This window comes from Pinus tabuliformis, chromosome 9 (assembly GCF_031772625.1).
Source record: "Pinus tabuliformis cultivar Carrire ecotype Pingquan chromosome 9, CPIR1, whole genome shotgun sequence".
In the NCBI taxonomy this organism is placed as follows: domain Eukaryota; kingdom Viridiplantae; phylum Streptophyta; class Pinopsida; order Pinales; family Pinaceae; genus Pinus; species Pinus tabuliformis.
The window spans coordinates 1,908,829,243-1,908,853,606 of record NC_142307.1 but is presented as its reverse complement, the minus strand read 5'-3'; the positions used below and the strand labels follow the sequence as shown (position 1 = coordinate 1,908,853,606).

The 24,364-nt window shown below is 41.5% G+C and overlaps 1 pseudogene; it reads right to left on the bottom strand.

Moving 5' to 3' along the window:
• LOC149156563 (peroxisomal adenine nucleotide carrier 1-like) overlaps positions 1–24,364 on the bottom strand; it is a 46,638-nt pseudogene that overhangs the window by 6,017 nt on the left and 16,257 nt on the right.

Genomic DNA, 24,364 nt, shown 5'->3' with positions numbered 1-24,364 from the left:
ATTTTAGGCGAGCCTTAGGTGGTAAATGGTATTGGACGGGCTCCGCCTAATCCCATCCACTGGCCGACACATGGCTTGAGAAAATCACCTTTTCTGGTAGGTAATCTCTGTACGCCTTAGCCACTCAAAATGAATCTCAACCTTTGGATCAAGATCACTCAGATCAACAGTGGACATGTGATAGCAATATAAAGGTAGACTCGATGGAGTTCTAGGGCAAAATTGATAATATATTAGGTCCGATAAACAACAGTTTGGCAGATTTTCCCATGTTTTTGTGTATTTTTCTGTGTAAACAGAGAACGACTATTTTGGGGATTTCAAAGGTACCGATGGTCCATTTCATTACAAAACAGGTGGCCACCATACCCAAAGACGTTTAACAGTGATTGTTTAACACTCAGAGGTAATTTGAGTGGACAGAGGTCGGGAGCTAGAGAGCCCAGAAGATGAAATGAACAGGCAGCGCCGATTCAGAATGATAGAGAAAAAAGCAAGCAGTGCTGAGACAGAGGGAAGATAGAGATAGAGAGAGAGAGAGAGTCTGTGTACTCAGAGAGACTTGAGGGATTCAAGTAAACTCCTGTTGTTTTGTATCTGTTGTGTTGAGACTCAAATTGAGCTCACTTTTGTAAAACTCTACTCTTGAAGACATAATAGAGAGGTCACCACTGAAGGCTGGACCAGGAGACATAGCCTAGGTGTTTTGGGTGAACTCCTTGATTATTTGTTGTGTTATGTGTGTGTGTCTGTTATGTTTCTTTAACTGCTTCATTGTCTATATTATTCGAAATATTTTTGATCTGTTGCACTAAGTATTATACGGAAATCCTGCACATGAGTCTGTAATACCTTAATATTAGTCTAAGATCACATTAGTAGATCAAGTGGTATCAGAGCTTTAGGTTTGCTAAGGTTAGATAAGCTTGTGTTGGATTCTTGTATGCTAACTAGGTCAAATCTCAAACTAGGAGAGGGAGAACTTGTTGAGGCTAATCCAAAGATTGGAAGAGTCTACTCTCAGAGGAGAATCACCAGAGAAGTCCCATTGGAATCATAATCTCAGTTCATGGATAGTTTCATGGCCATGTGAGCAATAGTGGAAGAGATGTATCGGGAATTTAAGAAGGGTCGAGGTGAAAGAACCTCAACACCCAAACAAGGAAAATGAGTAGAGGAACCTTCTCTAGATGCCCATCCAGATGGCAAAGGGAAAGGGGAAGAGCCTCCTCCATCATCTCCTCCATGAACACCTCCTTCTAGCCCTGAAAAGAAAAAGAAGAAAATATCTTTGATTAAATTAGATGTAAAGTTTGATTTTCCAATTTATGATGGAGAATTGAATGCAGAAAAGCTAGATAACTAGATTAGATAGATTGATGTATATTGCAGGGTGCAGAACATTGATTCAGAAAGGAGAAAGATTCAGTTGGCTAGCCTTCACCTTGGAGGAACTACACTGGTGTGGTGGGAAGGCAAGACACAAGCTGATTTGAAGAAGCATGGTAAAATTCTTTCTACTTGGAATGAATTTGTTTTTGCCATTAAAAAGCAATTCTATCCACTAGCTTATATGCAACAAGCAATGATGAGTTGGCAAACTCTTCGCCAATTAAAGGGCTAAAGTGTACAAAGCTATACCTAGGAATTTAGAAAAAGAGCTTTAACTCTTGGCATTTCTCTAGACTCACCTGAAACTTTGTTGAAGTATATAGGTGGTCTACATAGCTGTTTGAAGCACACCATTCTCATGTTTAATCCCACTAGCCTAGATGATGTATCAATTCAGGCTACACATCTAGAGGCTAGAGGCAAGAATGTCAACCCAGAGATTGGGGGATCATCAAAGCCCTCAGCAAGCAAGAACAAAAAAAACAAGAAGCTAAAATGGAAGGAGAGGAAGGAAAACACTGTATAGAAAGACAAACCTTCATGCACCCACTGCAAGAAGGATGGACACGATAATGAACACTGCTGGTCTTTACATTTGGAGCTAAAACCTAAGAAGTTCGGTGGTAAGAAGAAGAAGATTGTTGCTGCTATTCAGAAAGACTTGGGGTCAGACTCAGGTGATGAAACAACAATCACAGCCGCATGTATCAAAGGTAAAAATTAGGAAGCATCTACAAGTAATTCTACACAATCTATTGATACTGAAGATAATGAGAGGAAAAGACATGAGATTTCTCATATTAGAGTTATTCCCAAGCACCAAAAGATTGATACTTTATTTGATAGTGGATCACAAGTAAACTTGATTTCTGAAACAATTGTAAAGAAGTTGGGCTTACTAACAAAACCTCACAAGAAGCCATATCCATTAGGTTGGGTATGTGATAAGGCAAAGCTACAAGTGACTAGACAATGTAAACTTAGGTTTGCTATTTGGTCAACATTTGTAGATGAGGTTGAGTTAGATATAGTTCCCTTCGATATATGTGGTATTGTTTTAGGAAGTCCTTACTTGTATGATAGAAAAGCCATATTCTATAGAGCTGAAAATAAGTATCAACTCACTAAAGATGGAATAGAATATATTGTAAGAGCTCATAAACTTAAAAATAACTATTCTCTCATAAACTCAAGGCAAATCAAAATAATTGTAAATTCATGCAAACAATTTTTACTAATGGTTGTAAAGGAAAAGAACCCTAATAAAACCAATGTATTTGAGGGTTGTGATGCTAAACAGAAAGCTGATTTAGATAAAGTTGTTTCAGAATATGATATCCTATTTGAAGAAACTAAAGGTCTGCCACCCAAAAGAGAAATAGTACATGATATTCATTTGTAGCAAGATGCTCCATTGCCGAACATCGGAATGTATAGGTTATGCGCTTTAGAGAATGCAGAGGTCAAGAAGCAGGTACAGGAGTTGCTCAAGAAAGGGTTCATATGACCAAGCACATCACCATGCGGATCTCCAATCATGTTGGTGAGGGAGAAAGATGGTTCGTGGAGGATGTGCATTGATTACAGAGCACTGAATAAAATAACGATCAATAATCATTATCCTCTTCCTCGCATTGATGATCTATTAGATCAACTGAAAGAAGTAGTTTACTTTTCCAAGTTGGACTTGCGTAGTGGCTATCATCAAGTCAGAGTAGCAGAACAAGATGCATGGAATACTGCTTTCAAAACAAAGCAAGGGTTGTATGAATGGTTGGTTTTGGCTTAACTAATGCTCCTGCCACTTTCATGAGAGTTATGAATAATGTACTCAGACCTTTTATTGATGATTTTGTAATTGTATATTTAGATGACATTCTTGTTTTCAATAAAACATGGGAAGAACATTTGAAACATGTAAAGCAGAGTTCAGATGTTATGAAAAGAGAAAATCTCTATGTGAAGTTCTCAAAATGTGAATTCAGCAAAACATCTTTAAATTATTTGGGTCATATTATAGGGGGTGGTGAATTAAAGATAGATCCCTCTAAGGTCGAAGTCATTGTGAACTGGCCTAAACCCAAATCTGCTACAGAAGTTAGGAATTTCCTAGGAGCAGCACAATATTAGTGAAAGCTTATTGCTAACTTTTCGTTGATTATAGCTCCCTTACATGCATTAACAGGATTGAATAAGGTGTTTCAGTGGGGAGGCAAATAGTAGAAATCCTTCGACACCTTAGAAGAAAAATTTAGTACAGCACCAGTACTAGCACTGCCAGATCTTCAATGACCATTTGAGATTGAAACAGATGCCAGTGACTATGTCATGGGAGCAGTGTTGATGCAACATGGTAAACCCATATGCTATCATTCTGAAACATTTAATTCTACAGTAGTTAATTATCCCACATATGATAAAGAATTGTATGCATTAGTACAGTGTGTGAAAAAGTGGAAACATTACCTAATGGGCAAATAAACAATCATACATACAGATCATAAACCACTTCAATATTTGCACTCACAAACTAAATTGCAGCAATCAAGACACTATAGGTGGATGGGTTTTCTACAAAAGTTTCATCTTGTCATCAGATATAAGAAGGACATACACAATAAGGTTGCAGATATGTTATCCAGACCAATCATAAATGCACCTACTATACTTAACCATAAATTAGTAATGCATGAAATCTACATTGAACAATATGCTCAAGATGTAGATTTTAAAGATGTATATGCAACTTTAAGCCATGCAAACAAGTAGAAGAATTGGATTATTATGTTAAGGACCAACTCTTGTATCATTTGGGAAAGTTATGCATTCCAGAAATTGAAAGATTTAACATAATCTGAGAAGCACATACTTCTCTTATATCGGGTCATTTTGGTGTAAGTAAAACAGTTGCACAGCTGCAAAGGTTTTGTTATTGGCCAAGAATGCGTGAAACAATTTATAGATATATTAAAGGGTGTACCATGTGTGCTAGAAGAATGCTCAGTAATAGAAAATTAGGCTTGTACACCCCACTTCTAGTTCCTTCTTGTCCTTGGGAAAGTGTTTCCGTGGACTTTCTTGGGGGATTGCCAAAATCTAGGAAAGGTCATGATTATTTGTATGTTATTTTGGACAGGTTCAGCAAAATGTGTATTTTAATACCTTGTAACAAGCAGATTACAACTAAACAAACAATGAAGTTGTTCTTTCAGCATGTATGGGTTCATTTTGGGTTACCCACTTCCATTGTATCTAATCGAGATTCTCAATTTCTTGGGAATTTTTGGTCAAGTCTATGGTAATTGATGGACACCAGATTGAAGAAGAGCACAACATTCCATCCACAAACAAATGGCCAAACAGAGGTGGTCAACAGGACAGTGATCCAGTTGCTCAGGGGCTATTGCAGCAAGCATCCCAAGCTTTGGGATGAACATTTGTGTTATGTACAACATGCTTACAACTGCGCTAAGCACTCTTCTACTCAGATATCTCCTTTTGAGACTTGTTTTGGTTTTACACCAAAGTCTCCCTTGGATTTTGTCTTTAGTAAAGACATAGGAGTTGATGGACACAGTGATGTGGACAAAGCAACCAAGTTCATTGAACAGATCCAAGAAATTCACCAAGCAGTGCAGGAACAGTTGGAAAGAAGCCAGGCCAAGTACAAGGCAAGGCATGACAAGCATCGAATTGAGCATAACTTCCAAGTTGGTGATGAAGTCCGGCTGTACAATATCAAAGACAGAATGCAAGGTGAAGGTAAGAAGCTAAAACAAATAAGGTATGGGCCTTTCAAGATACTTGAGAAAATTGGTGAAAACACTTTTCGACTTGATTTTCCAGCTTATATGCATATCTATTCAATCATTAATGCAGAGAACTTGAGACTATATGAACCTTCATTCATTGAAGATCCCAAAGAGCAAAGTCAGTTGCCTGAATATCTCAATGAGTTGTAGGAAGACACAGTTCTAGACAAGAAGGTGCGAACTACACGTAGAGGGTATGTTGAGTACCTGAGAATCAGACTTAAAGGTTCAAAACCAAGTAGTGCACGATGGATAGAGATTGGACAAGTGAGGAAGTTGTATCCTCACTTGATCGATGCTTAAAAAGCAACTTTTGGTTGTCCAAAAGCTTTTTCAATGGGAAGGCCTGATCCAAAATGGATCCTAAAACCGTCTAAGTCTTCATAAGATCAAAAACTATTGTGAAACAAAAACCTTTAAAAAAGGAAGAAAAAATTATCACAAAGGAAAAACAAGAAGAAATGGCCAAAAACAAAGCTATCGAAGGTCAAAGGAATAATTCACAGGAGCCATCAGATCTGGCCGATCAACGGTCTAGATCCAATCAGCATATCGCAATCAGAGATGGAAAGCGGAAGCTATTGGAGGATACCATATGAAAGTTGTGACAACAATCAGCATGAGTCAACGAGGACCATCGATCAAGTGCACAGATCGACGGCCCAGTTTAACTCGCAATATCGCGTCGGCAAAATACAATGAGTGCTTACCAACAGCCCGGGGACTATGCGATATGCGATTGCGACATATCGCATTGGAGCAATACAAAGGAGTGGGGCTAGACCCGACGAGGTTATGAATGGAATTTAATATATTTTGAGTTCCAGTAAACGTGTTTTTCTATGTATTTCACATTTTCATTAAATAAACGAAAAACAAAGGAAATGCAAACGGAGCTATAAAACAGACCTGAAAGGGTTTATACATGCAGTTTAATGTATTTGAGTTCCGTAATGAGTGGGATTTCGGGCAGGCCTTAGGTGGTAAGTGGTATCCGATGGGCTTCGCCTGATCCCATCCACTGGCTGACACGTGGCTTGAGATAACCACCTTTTCGGGCGGGTAATCTCTGTACACCTTAGCCTCCCAAAATGAATCTCAACCGTTGGATCAAGATCACTTAGATCAATAGTGGACATGTGATAGCAATATAAAGGTGGACCCGATGGGGTTCTAGGGTAGAACTGATAATATTTCAGGTCCGATAAATGGTAGTTTGGCAGATTTTCCCATGTTTTTGTGTATTTCTCTGTGTAAACAGAGAACAACTATTCTGGGGATTTCAAAGGCGTCGATGATCCATTCCGTTACAAAACAGGTGGCCACCATAACCAAAGACGTTTAATAGTGATTGTTTAACGCTCAGAGTGAATTTGAGCAGACAGAGGCTGAGAGCGAGAGAGCCCAAAAGAGGAAATGAACAGACAATGCCGATTGGCTTAAAATCCATAGAGTGACAGAGACAGAGGTAAGTAGTGCTGAGACAGATGGAAGACGGAGACAGAGAGTGATAGAGAGAGTCTGTGAAATTAGAGAGACTTGAGGGATTCAAGTAAACTCCTATTGTTTTGTGTCTGCTATGTTGAGACTCAAATTGAGCTCACTTTTGTAAAACTCTGCTCTTGAAGACATAATAGAGAGGTCACCACTGAAGGCTGCACCAGGAGACGTAGCCCAGGAGTTTTGGGTGAACTCCTTGATTATTTGTCGTGTTATGTGTGTGTGTCTATTATGTTTCTTTAATTGCTTCATTGTCTATATTATTCGCAATCTTTTTGATCTAGTACACTAAGTAATATAGGCAATTCCTACACACGAGTCTGTAATACCTTAAGATTAGTATAATATCACATTTTCAGATCATACACTACATTATTTAATGTTATTTTCAGAAATGTTTGCGATAGATAACACAAAATGTACTGCACGGTTCTAAGAAAATTGATCTCAATGGGAAAATAAATTTTTTCAAACCCAAAGATTGAGACGAAATTGACTTAATGTACAAAAAATGTTAGTATTTTGTTAAGTTGCATCTGCAGTTACTCAGAGGTGTTGATTTGATGCCATAAAATCCTAAATCCATGTTCAACCTACAATGAGTCTCTAACTTTTCTGTTGTTAAATTTGCAAGCCTATTTTAGCAAATCCATAGCCTTTGATCATGATGAAATATAGTTAAAGGGTTTTCTTTGGATTTATATATTTTTCATATTTTAGTTTCAATTATTCATTTTCCCTTACCAAGTAAGAATTAAAATAAACCATTAGCAGACAAAGAACATATCAATCAGAGCTAAACATGTAAACTAGAACGAATAAAGGATATACAAATGCAGAATGGAACATCTTAACTCATAAACTTAATAGACATTGTGGTGTTAATATTACTTGTATAACATGATTTAATGTCAGTAGTAAAGACATACCAAGTCCATCGAATGCCTCTTTCCAAGATCCCTTAGTAAGAGTTTGCCAAAGTCCCTTTGATTTCCCAAATTCACTAGTTTGCATCCAAGTAGAAGCTATGTCCAGTGGCTTTCCAAAAAAAAATAAACCACCACATAACAAAGTGTTGATGTATAAATTTTCACAAGAAATGTACAAGTCAAAATACCAAAATTTGGCTAGAAAATCCAAATCACTAGGGAAACACAGGAAGAAAAGGAGATTTACCTATGTCATCACAACTATGCAAGCTCTAATTTCTGAAGCTACATCCTAGTTTCCCTTTGTTCAGATATACTTGTTCCTACTTTGTTTCAAGTAAAATATCTTAAAGTAACTATAGCTATAAAAGTAAATATATTGAGATATGAATGATTGTAAATTTTTGGTGCCAAGGTCCTGATACAAAGAATGAAATTTCCTAGTGGAAACCACCTCCCACAACACAACAGATAGATGTTTTCACATTCAAGCACAAAATATAATGAGAATCAGTAAAAAGTGAATCTTCATTTACAATTCATTTCCATAAGTGAAATTGCAGACTATAGTAATAATGACTCATATTTACAGTGGGGGTTCTAGAGTTATAGTACTTTTAAGTTTTCATCGATGCATAACTATTCTACAAGCCTATGGTAGGGAAGAAGACATAATTTATCTAATACCCCTCATAATCCTCGAAGACTAGGATGAAAAATCCTATTTACTTAGAATTAGCTGGAATCATTAAAACATTTCAAACTAAGGTGAATTCCAAAACCTTGACAACATAGCATATGCAAAAATTTCAATGGCAACAGGCAACGTTGAGCAATCATAATATCATATATGCAATGCAAACAATGAACATGCCAAAGAAACAAACCTCCACAAGATCAAGATGCAATCATCAATAGAAAAATGACAACCCTCAGAACACTATAGCTAAACCAATCCTTATCATATTCATCTATTGATACATATTATAGGTGATAGAAAAGAACGTTATCAAACTGTCTGAACAATTTTACTATAAAATATTTTGCAACTTTTGATCAAATGGTGGAGAGCTATCTTAAGATTTGTCCCCAAACATAGGAAATGAAGACTTATGTCTCTCATGCTGAAAATTACTACTAATCGATCCATATGACTAAACACACTAAAACAGAACAAAAGAAAACATGCAAATGGAAATAACTACAGGTCAAGACAAACAAAGAATGTTAATAAATCATTTTTTTTTCTTCACAAGAACCCATGGTACTACCACAAATCTGTCTGGAGTGTCTGGTAGATAATCAAGATGGTTGCCCTCCATTTCCTATGGCAAAATAGATGTGACAGGAATTTTGAAGATTTGCCCAAAGAAAGGGGAGCTAGAATTAATAAGTTCTTTCTTTTGGATTCTGCAGTTATTCAATGTTCCACTCAATTGATTGCCTTGAGAAAAGACCACAACAAGCTAGATAGGTGAGCTAAATTTCACGGAGGCCACACTTGCATAGGGGTGATAGGGACAAAGCTATTTTGATGTAATGATAACTTAGTGATCCAGGTGGATGTTGGTGGCCACCCACCTATCCCATTTGGACCCCCACAACTGTCTCTCTCAGCTTTTTCAGTTTCCTAAATTGTAGCACAACTTACTATTTTTAGCAGTTTTTCGGGTCCTGAACTTCCGGAGCCGTTTTGAGGCCATAAACGACGTTTTTTTGGGAATCTGGGGGCAACATGGGTCTATAGACCGATGTTGCCCTTCCCAAAGTGGTAGTTCTCGGATAGATCTTTCTAACGAGCTATCGTACGCGTCAAACGGAGATCGTATGCCAAAGTTACGACCCCGGGAAATTGATGTACCAATTTACCCAAACGGGGCCCACAATTTGGCGTTTCATCTTCTAGGGTTAGGTTTCGGGATGTGAAGGGTTTTCCATTGTTTCTCAACAATAAATAGGCCTTCGAGCCTCATTGTAACACAGTTCGGAACAGTTCAGAGGCATGTAGCCGCCACATCTCTTCTCAGAGATAAGCTACCATCGCCCTAGCTGGTTTCTTTCCATTTCTGTTTGTAAACATATTTCAGTATTTTACAGTAATGAAATGAAGTATTATTTCTGCTGCATCTCTGTATTTATGGTTATCGCATCTCTGTATTTATGGTTATCTCTATAATCTATTGCGTTCCTGCTTAAATCCGGATCAGTGGTATCAGAGCGGTCTGCTTTTTCTCTGTTTTTCTTTGCATGTCCCCAACGAGGTCGGGATATAAGGAGTTAGGGCTTGAACTGGTCGAACCTTTGCAAGACCAGCCTCGAAAATCCCGACGGCCTCCCATGGCGGATGAGAAGAAAGACGAGGGAGCAGGAGATCCTATCAAAATCTTGCTCGAAGAAGCACTCGAGCGGCAAAGGAACGCGATGATGGATAGCTTTGCACAGATCCTTCAGCGCCTACCCAGAAGCGACGCATCGACTTCCAGCAGCAACTCTGGAAACGCCACGCCCTTCAAGGTACAAGTTAATTTTGAAATCCCCATCTTCGAGGGTCAAATAGACGCAGATGCCGTAGATAAATGGTTAAATCTGCTAGATGGGTATTTTTCTGTTCATGAATTTTCAAGTCGGGAAAAGATTGTTTTCGCTCTTCTCAAAGCAGCCCCCCACGTCAAGGACTGGTGGGAAACCTACTGCGAGCAGAAGAATGAAAGTACAGGCTCACTATTTTCAGCCGCACCCACTTGGAATGACTTCCGGGATGCCATCAAGGAGCAGTACTACCCTGTCGGAAGCTATGAGGACAAATACATCAAATGGACCACACTGCGGCAGGGACGAGACCAAGATGTGCCAGAGTTCACAAACATTTTTCACACCCTTCGCACACAGTTGGGTATCAAAGATTCTGAGCTGCATCTGGTACTCAAATACCGTGGCTGCCTACACAAATACATCCAGGAAGAGATGGTGTTCTTGAACATCTCCTCACTCGGCACAGCATACCGATACGCTGTCAAAATCGAGCAAAAGTTCAAACAGAAGAAGCGAGACTTTGGATCTGCAAATCCGAAGCCCAAAGGACAAAGCCAAGGCGGGGTGACCCAAGACAACCCGTCGAAGCCGCAAGAAAAGAACAACACCATGAAGCCGAAGAAGGACACGGGAAAGTGGTGTGAGTTCCACAAAAGTCCCACTCATAACACAAGTGAGTGTCGGACCAAGCAGTCGCTGGTAGCCGAGTTGAAGGCTTCCGAATCAGATGCATGTTCCGACCCTGAGCCAGAACCCGACAAGGGGAATGGCAAAGGGAAGCAGATCATTGATGCGGATCCCAGCGCCACTGTTGCCACTGCCAAGATACAGAAGAATGAACTTGCAGATCCAGAGGAAGGGGAGCGTCTTTTCCACTCACAGATGTGGGTGAAGGGTTCACCGCTGCGATTCATTGTCGACAGTGGTAGCCAAAAGAACCTGGTTTCAGCAGAGGTCGTGAAGCGGTTGGGCCTACCGACTACACCGCACCCGCAGCCATATAGTATCGGGTGGCTTCATGAAGGACGAGATCTGAAAGTTCGCCAGCAGTGCCGCCTTCCATACAGCATCAAGCCCTTCACAAACGAGGTATTGTGTGATGTTACACCTCTGGATGTTTGTGATGTATTATTAGGCCAGCCCTACTTGTGGAGGCGACATGCTGTGTATGAGTCAAGGCCTCGCGCTGTCATTATTTCTTTGGGTGATTCATTATACAGGATACCAGAGGTAGCTCCACCTACTGCCACATCTTTGATCACTGCTAAGAAAGGCAGCAAGCTCATATCGCAGACCAGGAAATTCATTTGTCTGGTTCACTCCCAAAATAAGGGGAAGATTGTTGTTACATCCATGACCCCTGTAAAGGGTTCCTTCATGCAGCAGCAGCAGCAAAGGGATACGGTCATGACAGAACACAGGAACAACTTCTCCTCATCCATAGGGGTACAACACAAGTTTCAGGTGGGCGACAAAGTCTGGTTACATCTGCAGAGAGAACGCCTTACCAGAACCCATCAGAAACTCAGGCAACTCCGACATGGTCCGTACACCAATACCAAGGCTACGGGCAACAATGCTTCGAAGCACAGCATTCCTCCATTCCTTGGCTTGCACCGAGTGTTCAATGTGGACCGTCGTCGACCATGCTTCCCACCATCACTGGACACATCAAAGAGTGCAGGACAAGTTCAGCAGATGGAGGAACTCAACGCAATGGGGACCATTGCTTCCTAAGGGGGGAGGAATGATCCAGGTGGATGTTGGTGGCCACCCACCTATCCCATTTGGACCCCCACAACTGTCTCTCTCAGCTTTTTCAGTTTCCTAAATTGTAGCACAACTTACTATTTTTAGCAGTTTTTCGGGTCCTGAACTTCCGGAGCCGTTTTGAGGCCCTAAACGACGTTTTTTTGGGAATCTGGGGGCAACATGGGTCTATAGACCGATGTTGCCCTTCCCAAAGTGGTAGTTCTCGGATAGATCTTTCTAACGAGCTATCGTACGCGTCAAACGGAGATCGTATGCCAAAGTTACGACCCCGGGAAATTGATGTACCAATTTACCCAAACGGGGCCCACAATTTGGCGTTTCATCTTCTAGGGTTAGGTTTCGGGATGTGAAGGGTTTTCCATTGTTTCTCAACAATAAATAGGCCTTCGAGCCTCATTGTAACACAGTTCGGAACAGTTCAGAGGCATGTAGCCGCCACATCTCTTCTCAGAGATAAGCTACCATCGCCCTAGCTGGTTTCTTTCCATTTCTGTTTGTAAACATATTTCAGTATTTTACAGTAATGAAATGAAGTATTATTTCCGCTGCATCTCTGTATTTATGGTTATCGCATCTCTGTATTTATGGTTATCTCTATAATCTATTGCGTTCCTGCTTAAATCCGGATCAGTGGTATCAGAGCGGTCTGCTTTTTCTCTGTTTTTCTTTGCATGTCCCCAACGAGGTCGGGATATAAGGAGTTAGGGCTTGAACTGGTCGAACCTTTGCAAGACCAGCCTCGAAAATCCCGACGGCCTCCCATGGCGGATGAGAAGAAAGACGAGGGAGCAGGAGATCCTATCAAAATCTTGCTCGAAGAAGCACTCGAGCGGCAAAGGAACGCGATGATGGATAGCTTTGCACAGATCCTTCAGCGCCTACCCAGAAGCGACGCATCGACTTCCAGCAGCAACTCTGGAAACGCCACGCCCTTCAAGGTACAAGTTAATTTTGAAATCCCCATCTTCGAGGGTCAAATAGACGCAGATGCCGTAGATAAATGGTTAAATCTGCTAGATGGGTATTTTTCTGTTCATGAATTTTCAAGTCGGGAAAAGATTGTTTTCGCTCTTCTCAAAGCAGCCCCCCACGTCAAGGACTGGTGGGAAACCTACTGCGAGCAGAAGAATGAAAGTACAGGCTCACTATTTTCAGCCGCACCCACTTGGAATGACTTCCGGGATGCCATCAAGGAGCAGTACTACCCTGTCGGAAGCTATGAGGACAAATACATCAAATGGACCACACTGCGGCAGGGACGAGACCAAGATGTGCCAGAGTTCACAAACATTTTTCACACCCTTCGCACACAGTTGGGTATCAAAGATTCTGAGCTGCATCTGGTACTTAAATACCGTGGCTGCCTACACAAATACATCCAGGAAGAGATGGTGTTCTTGAACATCTCCTCACTCGGCACAGCATACCGATACGCTGTCAAAATCGAGCAAAAGTTCAAACAGAAGAAGCGAGACTTTGGATCTGCAAATCCGAAGCCCAAAGGACAAAGCCAAGGCGGGGTGACCCAAGACAACCCGTCGAAGCCGCAAGAAAAGAACAACACCATGAAGCCGAAGAAGGACACAGGAAAGTGGTGTGAGTTCCACAAAAGTCCCACTCATAACACAAGTGAGTGTCGGACCAAGCAGTCGCTGGTGGCCGAGTTGAAGGCTTCCGAATCAGATGCATGTTCCGACCCTGAGCCAGAACCCGACAAGGGGAATGGAAAAGGGATGCAGATCATTGATGCGGATCCCAGCGCCACTGTTGCCACTGCCAAGATACAGAAGAATGAACTTGCAGATCCAGAGGAAGGGGAGCGTCTTTTCCACTCACAGATGTGGGTGAAGGGTTCACCGCTGCGATTCATTGTCGACAGTGGTAGCCAAAAGAACCTGGTTTCAGCAGAGGTCGTGAAGCGGTTGGGCCTACCGACTACACCGCACCCGCAGCCATATAGTATCGGGTGGCTTCATGAAGGACGAGATCTGAAAGTTCGCCAGCAGTGCCGCCTTCCATACAGCATCAAGCCCTTCACAGACGAGGTATTGTGTGATGTTACACCTCTGGATGTTTGTGATGTATTATTAGGCCAGCCCTACTTGTGGAGGCGACATGCTGTGTATGAGTCAAGGCCTCGCGCTGTCATTATTTCTTTGGGTGATTCATTATACAGGATACCAGAGGTAGCTCCACCTACTGCCACATCTTTGATCACTGCTAAGAAAGGCAGCAAGCTCATATCGCAGACCAGGAAATTCATTTGTCTGGTTCACTCCCAAAATAAGGGGAAGATTGTTGTTACATCCATGACCCCTGTAAAGGGTTCCTTCATGCAGCAGCAGCAGCAAAGGGATACGGTCATGACAGAACACAGGAACAACTTCTCCTCATCCATAGGGGTACAACACAAGTTTCAGGTGGGCGACAAAGTCTGGTTACATCTGCAGAGAGAACGCCTTACCAGAACCCATCAGAAACTCAGGCAACTCCGACATGGTCCGTACACCAATACCAAGGCTACGGGCAACAATGCTTCGAAGCACAGCATTCCTCCATTCCTTGGCTTGCACCGAGTGTTCAATGTGGACCGTCGTCGACCATGCTTCCCACCATCACTGGACACATCAAAGAGTGCAGGACAAGTTCAGCAGATGGAGGAACTCAACGCAATGGGGACCATTGCTTCCTAAGGGGGGAGGAATGATCCAGGTGGATGTTGGTGGCCACCCACCTATCCCATTTGGACCCCCACAACTGTCTCTCTCAGCTTTTTCAGTTTCCTAAATTGTAGCACAACTTACTATTTTTAGCAGTTTTTCGGGTCCTGAACTTCCAGAGCCGTTTTGAGGCCCTAAACGACGTTTTTTTGGGAATCTGGGGGCAACATGGGTCTATAGACCGATGTTGCCCTTCCCAAAGTGGTAGTTCTCGGATAGATCTTTCTAACGAGCTATCGTACGCGTCAAACGAAGATCGTATGCCAAAGTTACGACCCCGGGAAATTGATGTACCAATTTACCCAAACGGGGCCCACAATTTGGCGTTTCATCTTCTAGGGTTAGGTTTCGGGATGTGAAGGGTTTTCCATTGTTTCTCAACAATAAATAGGCCTTCGAGCCTCATTGTAACACAGTTCGGAACAGTTCAGAGGCATGTAGCCGCCACATCTCTTCTCAGAGATAAGCTACCATCGCCCTAGCTGGTTTCTTTCCATTTCTGTTTGTAAACATATTTCAGTATTTTACAGTAATGAAATGAAGTATTATTTCCGTTGCATCTCTGTATTTATGGTTATCGCATCTCTGTATTTATGGTTATCTCTATAATCTATTGCGTTCCTGCTTAAATCCGGATCAGTGGTATCAGAGCGGTCTGCTTTTTCTCTGTTTTTCTTTGCATGTCCCCAACGAGGTCGGGATATAAGGAGTTAGGGCTTGAACTGGTCGAACCTTTGCAAGACCAGCCTCGAAAATCCCGACGGCCTCCCATGGCGGATGAGAAGAAAGACGAGGGAGCAGGAGATCCTATCAAAATCTTGCTCGAAGAAGCACTCGAGCGGCAAAGGAACGCGATGATGGATAGCTTTGCACAGATCCTTCAGCGCCTACCCAGAAGCGACGCATCGACTTCCAGCAGCAACTCTGGAAACGCCACGCCCTTCAAGGTACAAGTTAATTTTGAAATCCCCATCTTCGAGGGTCAAATAGACGCAGATGCCGTAGATAAATGGTTAAATCTGCTAGATGGGTATTTTTCTGTTCATGAATTTTCAAGTCGGGAAAAGATTGTTTTCGCTCTTCTCAAAGCAGCCCCCCACGTCAAGGACTGGTGGGAAACCTACTGCGAGCAGAAGAATGAAAGTACAGGCTCACTATTTTCAGCCGCACCCACTTGGAATGACTTCCGGGATGCCATCAAGGAGCAGTACTACCCTGTCGGAAGCTATGAGGACAAATACATCAAATGGACCACACTGCGGCAGGGACGAGACCAAGATGTGCCAGAGTTCACAAACATTTTTCACACCCTTCGCACACAGTTGGGTATCAAAGATTCTGAGCTGCATCTGGTACTCAAATACCGTGGCTGCCTACACAAATACATCCAGGAAGAGATGGTGTTCTTGAACATCTCCTCACTCGGCACAGCATACCGATACGCTGTCAAAATCGAGCAAAAGTTCAAACAGAAGAAGCGAGACTTTGGATCTGCAAATCCGAAGCCCAAAGGACAAAGCCAAGGCGGGGTGACCCAAGACAACCCGTCGAAGCCGCAAGAAAAGAACAACACCATGAAGCCGAAGAAGGACACAGGAAAGTGGTGTGAGTTCCACAAAAGTCCCACTCATAACACAAGTGAGTGTCGGACCAAGCAGTCGCTGGTGGCCGAGTTGAAGGCTTCCGAATCAGATGCATGTTCCGACCCTGAGCCAGAACCCGACAACGGGAATGGCAAAGGGAAGCAGATCATTGATGCGGATCCCAACGCCACTGTTGCCACTGCCAAGATACAGAAGAATGAACTTGCAGATCCAGAGGAAGGGGAGCGTCTTTTCCACTCACAGATGTGGGTGAAGGGTTCACCGCTGCGATTCATTGTCGACAGTGGTAGCCAAAAGAACCTGGTTTCAGCAGAGGTCGTGAAGCGGTTGGGCCTACCGACTACACCGCACCCGCAGCCATATAGTATCGGGTGGCTTCATGAAGGACGAGATCTGAAAGTTCGCCAGCAGTGCCGCCTTCCATACAGCATCAAGCCCTTCACAGACGAGGTATTGTGTGATGTTACACCTCTGGATGTTTGTGATGTATTATTAGGCCAGCCCTACTTGTGGAGGCGACATGCTGTGTATGAGTCAAGGCCTCGCGCTGTCATTATTTCTTTGGGTGATTCATTATACAGGATACCAGAGGTAGCTCCACCTACTGCCACATCTTTGATCACTGCTAAGAAAGGCAGCAAGCTCATATCGCAGACCAGGAAATTCATTTGTCTGGTTCACTCCCAAAATAAGGGGAAGATTGTTGTTACATCCATGACCCCTGTAAAGGGTTCCTTCATGCAGCAGCAGCAGCAAAGGGATACGGTCATGACAGAACACAGGAACAACTTCTCCTCATCCATAGGGGTACAACACAAGTTTCAGGTGGGCGACAAAGTCTGGTTACATCTGCAGAGAGAACGCCTTACCAGAACCCATCAGAAACTCAGGCAACTCCGACATGGTCCGTACACCAATACCAAGGCTACGGGCAACAATGCTTCCAAGCATAGCATTCCTCCATTCCTTGGCTTGCACCGAGTGTTCAATGTGGACCGTCGTCGACCATGCTTCCCACCATCACTGGACACATCAAAGAGTGCAGGACAAGTTCAGCAGATGGAGGAACTCAACGCAATGGGGACCATTGCTTCCTAAGGGGGGAGGAATGATCCAGGTGGATGTTGGTGGCCACCCACCTATCCCATTTGGACCCCCACAATTGTCTCTCTCAGCTTTTTCAGTTTCCTAAATTGTAGCACAACTTACTATTTTTAGCAGTTTTTCAGGTCCTGAACTTCCGGAGCCGTTTTGAGGCCCTAAACGACGTTTTTTTTGGGAATCTGGGGGCAACATGGGTCTATAGACCGATGTTGCCCTTCCCAAAGTGGTAGTTCTCGGATAGATCTTTCTAACGAGCTATCGTACGCGTCAAACGGAGATCGTATGCCAAAGTTACGACCCCGGGAAATTGATGTACCAATTTACCCAAACGGGGCCCACAATTTGGCGTTTCATCTTCTAGGGTTAGGTTTCGGGATGTGAAGGGTTTTCCATTGTTTCTCAACAATAAATAGGCCTTCGAGCCTCATTGTAACACAGTTCGGAACAGTTCAGAGGCATGTAGCCGCCACATCTCTTCTTAGAGATAAGCTACCATCGCCCTAGCTGGTTTCTTTCCATTTCTGTTTGTAAACATATTTCAGTATTTTACAGTAATGAAATGAAGTATTATTTCCGCTGCATCTCTGTATTTATGGTTATCGCATCTCTGTATTTATGGTTATCTCTATAATCTATTGCGTTCCTGCTTAAATCCGGATCACTTAGCATGTAATATTTGAAGAGATGACAATTATATCCCTTTCAGTGATATATAAGTATTGGGGTTTTTCCAAAATAGATAAATAACTAAATTATTATTTTATAAACCACTAACTTTGAAGAAAGCCTTGTACTCCTGAAAATTCAAAAATGATAACATCTGTTATTTATCCAAAATAGTAAAATACTATATACAGTTTGTCCACCGCAACTACTCTGAGCAATGAATTCACCTAGAAGGCACACTTGTGGATCTAAGACACTCAATTCCATGGTGAGACTATCTGTTGGATCTCTTTGGGGAGGGTAATTCAATGAATTCCGAGAATCATGATGACCATTTTGAGCAAAATCCTAGGCAAATAAACCATGATGATCAAAACTTCATAAGAAACCAACACAAGCTTCTTAAGACAACCTAACAATCTGGGTGCCTGATAAGCATGGAGTTACCTTTAAGCCATGACCTTTTCCAACTCAGACTAAAATATAGTAGTCAAGGTGTTCAAGGAGCTAATTCGTAAAATAGATTCATCCTCTTCCATAGTGAAAGTAATATAGGTTACTGCGAGTATTATGGATAAAATGTTAATCATATAGGATATGATGGTCAAAAACCTTCTAAGGAAATAGTGGAACCCTCTAGAGAGGGTGATTGCGAAAGTACAATAGTTTACTGTGACTATTATGGATAGAATGCTAAGCATAGAGGCTATGATGGCATGTTGGCAAACCCCCCCCACCCGCAAGCTCTGTTTTTCTAAATCCTGAGACAAATTTTGATAAGATATTCTAAAGTCTCAACATTTTGAGGAGTGGAGTGCGAGTAGTGTAGGATGTTAAGAGTCAAAGGGGATTTTAGGCAAGTCAAAGCCCCTTATTTTGTAAAGATATGAGTTTATTAAGCTCTGGCCATGGTTCGTGAACCATGGTAATGTAATGTAAACAATATAAAAGGGAGTCATTGAGGAGTCATTAGGAATTTAAGTTAAGCTAGGTCAATGTTAAGATTGATGCCTAGAATTTGAATTGTCCTTTTTTGTTTTTGAGAAAAGGGGAAGGCTCCTCGTGCTGTGTGCATAGAGACCTTAGTAAGTCCGCAACTAAGTGCATGGCCCCCTGCAGCTGTGTGCGCAGGGTCTAAAAACTATATATATTACAAATATGGAATAATAAAGAGTATTTGAAGCAATTCTGTGTCTGAACTGTATACTTATGTATTTTCTATATTTATGCTCAGTTGAATGCATTTTACTTGTAAGATTGTCTTAATAACATTGTGAAGACCTGGATCTACTGTTATATGTTATGTTATGCATCATTAGACCCTTAGGAAAAGCTCATCAATCTATTATTGGAAATTTCTTTATGTTTGGGGATTTCGAGGATCAGGGCTCATGAAGGTTAGATCAAGCCTTAAATTGAGGAAACACCTTACCCCTAAATCACATAGCCTTGTGGATGCAGAAAAATGGTTCTAGCATCCCCCAATACTGCCTCGGGTGAGACTAAAGTCTACGCCAAGCACGTTGTTGCTGAGAGGATCGGTACGATAGGGTTTTGTTGGTTAATGCAGTTAACTCTAAACCTGGGTCCAAGCCTCCTCAAGCAAATAAATGGTTCTGCTGTCAGGACAGAGATATATCTGAGGGATGTGTGATGTGGCGTCTGTGGATACCAACTAAGAAATAAATTGAGAAGTGGATAAATCAGAAGTTGTACAAGTTTTCAGCTCAGAAGAATCAAAATTTTTGTTTTCCAAAAGGAAGGTTTCTACATAAATATCTCTACACAGAAGTGCATCAAGTTTTATTTTCAATGTTCCCTTGAAAATTACATGAGTGGCTGTCCAAATTAGTGGAGAGAGAACCTACTTGGAAGCATGACAATCCTATTGTGTGGACTCCAGATTTAGTCAAACATCTTGAAGGATCTGATTATAAGGTTGCAAGGGCTATTGATTACCGGATTGATAGTATCTTGGGTGGTTTCATCGTTGAATTTGTAATCGATACATATGTGTCTTATAACAAAGCTGAACACCGATTCTTCAAAGGTTCAAGAGGTAAGTACCTGAAATTGCTAAAGACTTGGATTAAAATGTTGTTGTGCAAAATTGGGGTTATTTCTTGACATTAAGGTTTAAGAGAGGTCAAATTGGATCTACACGAAGTGGAAATCGATTCAGAGTAGATCTAGACAAATTCGTCGAGAGTGAATATAGTTCTTTATTGGGAGAGTCTAGAAGTGAAGAAGAAAGAAGTAGCCCTAGTACACCGAGAGGTGTGACGTAGTCAGTAGATTAGAATACTTTTGGAATTCCACATTCATCCACTCCACCTCTGCCTGCACCTCCGCTATTCAGTATCATGGAGAATACAGTGAAAATGTGTGTATTCAGGGGTCAAGGATTAGAGGATCCCAATCAGTTTTAGTTCATCGCAGAAGATGTGTGGAAGGCGTAGTAGGTCAATGATGATGACATGAAGAAAGAGCAACTAGTTATAATGCTACAGGACAGAGTGCTTACCTGGTACATCAGATATAGTATGACTCATTCGGCTTCTACGTTAGCTGAGATGAAGGATGCGCTGAATGTACAGTTTAGGAAGCCAAAGTCACAAGCTCAGTGTGTGACTGAAATAAAGGAGATCAAGTAGAGGGTTAACAAGTCTGCATGGGATATAGATCAGTGACTAAAGTGTTTACTAAGCCAAGCTAATATTCAGATTTCAGATGAACAACATAAGGAATGGTACATAGCTATGCTATTACCTCACTTAATATTGCCATTATCTCAGTAGAAGATTGGGTCTTAGGCCGAAGCATTTGAGATCGCGATGAAGCTAGAAGCTTCGCTGATCCAAGACATGAATATAAGAGTTCAACAGATCTAGTTGTAGTTAGCAAACCTACATATAGAGTTGCAGGATCTAAAGAAGGGAAAGGAGGTTAAATCGGAAACACATTATGAGGTTTGGTGCACAAGTGCAAGACTGAAGCTCATCATAAAGATCAGTTCCCTGTATTATGGGATTATATAACTACAGAAGGTCCCAACCTGCTGAAGCCAGAATCTCCTACTGGATCAAGCATCGGTGCAAGTTCCTAGTGTAGCATTTGCCAAGTGTTAGGACATCGTTCAAAAAATAATTATCTGTTAGAGAAGTTTGTACAGTCTCCAAAGAAACTCTTTTGTAACTTTTGTAAATCAGTTGGTCACAATGAAAGGAATTGTCGAAGTTATGACTTGATGATGGACAAGACTCTAATGTATAGAATGCAGGCTGAAAAGCATGCGCAGAATGATCAAAGCTTTCCTATGGCTGGTGGAGGAGTCTAAGGATGGGGAAGAGGATGAGGAGGAGGTGCTAGAAGAGGTCGGGGCAAGAACATTTGCTACAATTGTGGAGAACATGGACACTTTGCATGCAACTGTCAGAATCCAACTCACCCTTCTTGTTAATATTGTTGTCAATTTGATCATGTTATAGAAGGTTTCCCTGTATTAATAGCAAAGATGCAGGAGAATAAAAACCAAAAAATGACGCAGAATATTTAGATGATGATATTCGAGCCGCACGAAGACGATCCTAGTATCAACATAGTCATGTGAAGTGATATAGCCACTGGTGAAGACAAGATCGAAGGAAAACAACCAATATCAGATATATGGTTTCGAAGAATCGGTGAGAAGAATGTTGGGTTTGATTTACATAGAGAAAAGGAGATGTTCATGGAGGAAATAATTTTTTTGATGGAACCAAATGCTTCTACGTCTAAGAATTAGATGCCCCACAAAAGAAGAAACCTAAAGAAGTTACTGTGACACTAGATTATTACGAGATCAGAAGGTAATTGAAGGACTGCAAGAGCTGATAGATTACTATGCCAACAAGAATAATCCATTACCAGAACAATTTCCAGTCAATAAGGTGAACCAAAGTAAGAAGAGAACTAGTAGGGAGATGCGGTTGACAATGCAGATTGGTGATTTCGAAATGGGCCAAGTAGTCATAGACTTGGGCTCTGATGCTAACATACTACTAAAAAATACTTGGGAATGAATGGGGAAGCCTAAGTTATAGTGTTCACCAATTCAGATGTGCATGGTGAACTAGCAAAAGATAATTCCAATGGGTCGCCTGCATGGAGTAACTGTAGATATTGAAGGCACAAGTGCAGTGGAAGATTTTGAAGTTATTGAGATAGTAGATGATAGTAATCCATACCTAGCATTGCTTGGGATTGATTGGGCCTTTGACATGAACACAATAATTAATTTAAAGAAGTGAAACATGGTATTTGAAAAGAATGATCTTCGAGTGTTTGTTCCATTAGATCTAGTAGAAGGTGCACAATACATAGAACCAATCCCTGATTATTTTGAAAATGAAGACATTGAGAACATACATAAGATAAATGTGCGAAATAAAGATTGGATCAATCCCACTGTAGATGGAAGGATTAGCTAGGAGAAGGACAGTTCCTACCAATTAGATTCAGATGAAGAGTTAGAAAACTGACAGAATCGGTTGCATGAGGTCTCTACACTACGATGCAATCGACTTACAAAGTTGCTACAATGTATATCTATGGGGTACATAAATTTCCTTATTATGATGGCTTGGATGATGTCAATATGTTTCTTGACCATTTTAAAAGGTATGTTCCAGAGGAGCATCAGTTCTAGGCCTTAGATCTAGTGTTGAGAGCTACGCCTGCAAGATGGTGGGGTATGCACAAGGATAATATTGCTAACTGAAAGGAATATTGTACAATGATGCGATTAATATTTGGCTATGCAAACACCTAACTCGTTGAAAAGTACACAAGAAAGGATGATCCACATGAATATTTGGCTCAATGGACTAAGGCGTGGGGTGAGGTACCTCAACCAGAGTGGGTGAATATCTTTATTCATACCTTGCATGTTATCCCAAGGAATTGCTATTTAGAGATAGAGATACGACATGCGACTACTGATTGGGATGAAATGAACGAGATTTTCTTGCTGACATTTAGTTTTGAAGACGGGTTAAAATGCATTGATGAAGTGCTTCAGGAGATTAAAGAAGAAATTTTTTGAACACCCGTAGAGCCTATCACTTAGATATAGCCTGACTGGAGTACGTAACTACAACATTGTTTGGAATGTTACAATGTTACTATGGAAGAAGGTGATGAGGATTCACAAAATATTAATATCCCTAAGTCAGAGGGACCGCGCGAAGTTGCTGGACTAGATGTAGAGATCCCTGATATCTCATAGTTAGTGTTATAGACATTTTTGGGCACTGCAACCCCAATCATAAATTTCGATAAACCAAGGGCTCTTAAGTCCCTAAAAGTGTTGTTCCAACCCCTAAAGGAACAAGGTCAACTGATTACATCTTCTCCTAGAAGTTCTCCATGAAAAATTACTCAGAACTAGTCAAAACTGGACCATTTCACCTGCTCCATAGGCAAAGTGCGCTGCATCCCACCTAAATACACACAGTGGGTGCGATGCATTTCAAAAATCCCTTCTATGGGGTGCAATGGGTGAGAAGGGACAAATGGCAGGGTCAATCCGCAAGGTGGAGGAGCATGGAATCTTCCAGAAACTTCTCTTGTGACACTTGCCTCTCTGAATTTGACCAGGGATGAGTAAGAGATCATCAATCTCCAAGTGGAATCAAGAACTATTAGAGAGAAGAAACTAATCAACTCTCAAAAGCTGACTCATCTCCCTTGCAGACATCTATATATGGATCCCTCATCCCAGAGATCCAGAGGCTGGAATTTTGTATCTTGTGAGGAAGTGCTGTTGGTTTATTGGTGCAATATCATAGTGTTGGGTGATCTAAGCTTGTCATGAGGTGAAGAAGGGCTTCTTCTTGCTGAGAGGATGATGCTGGATTAGAACATTTGGTTGTAACTCTCTTGGCTCTTTCTTGATTATCAATAAAGATATTCAATTTTTCCTCCATATTCTTGTGTGATTTATGTTTTATGCATTTGTATGGTCAATTTACATCTGATCCTAGATTGTTTATGATAATAGATCTATGTTCTCGTATAGTATTGTGCTGCTTTGATTCTACAGGTACTTTGTGAAGCTGGGTATACAAGGAAGCAAGTAGAAAATGACTATCAGAAGAGAGAGGAATCAAGCAAGGAACCAAGCGCAAGACAAAGGTTGGTCTCCTTTATTCTTCTATCATCTATCTCTCATAAATGAAAACGAAAGTAGTCTTTACTTTGTTTGTTTCTAAGGTAGCCACTAGCCTTAGTGGGATTAGCAATTCTGCATAGACACTATTCCCGGTAACAAAATGGCGACTCCGCTGGGGAAC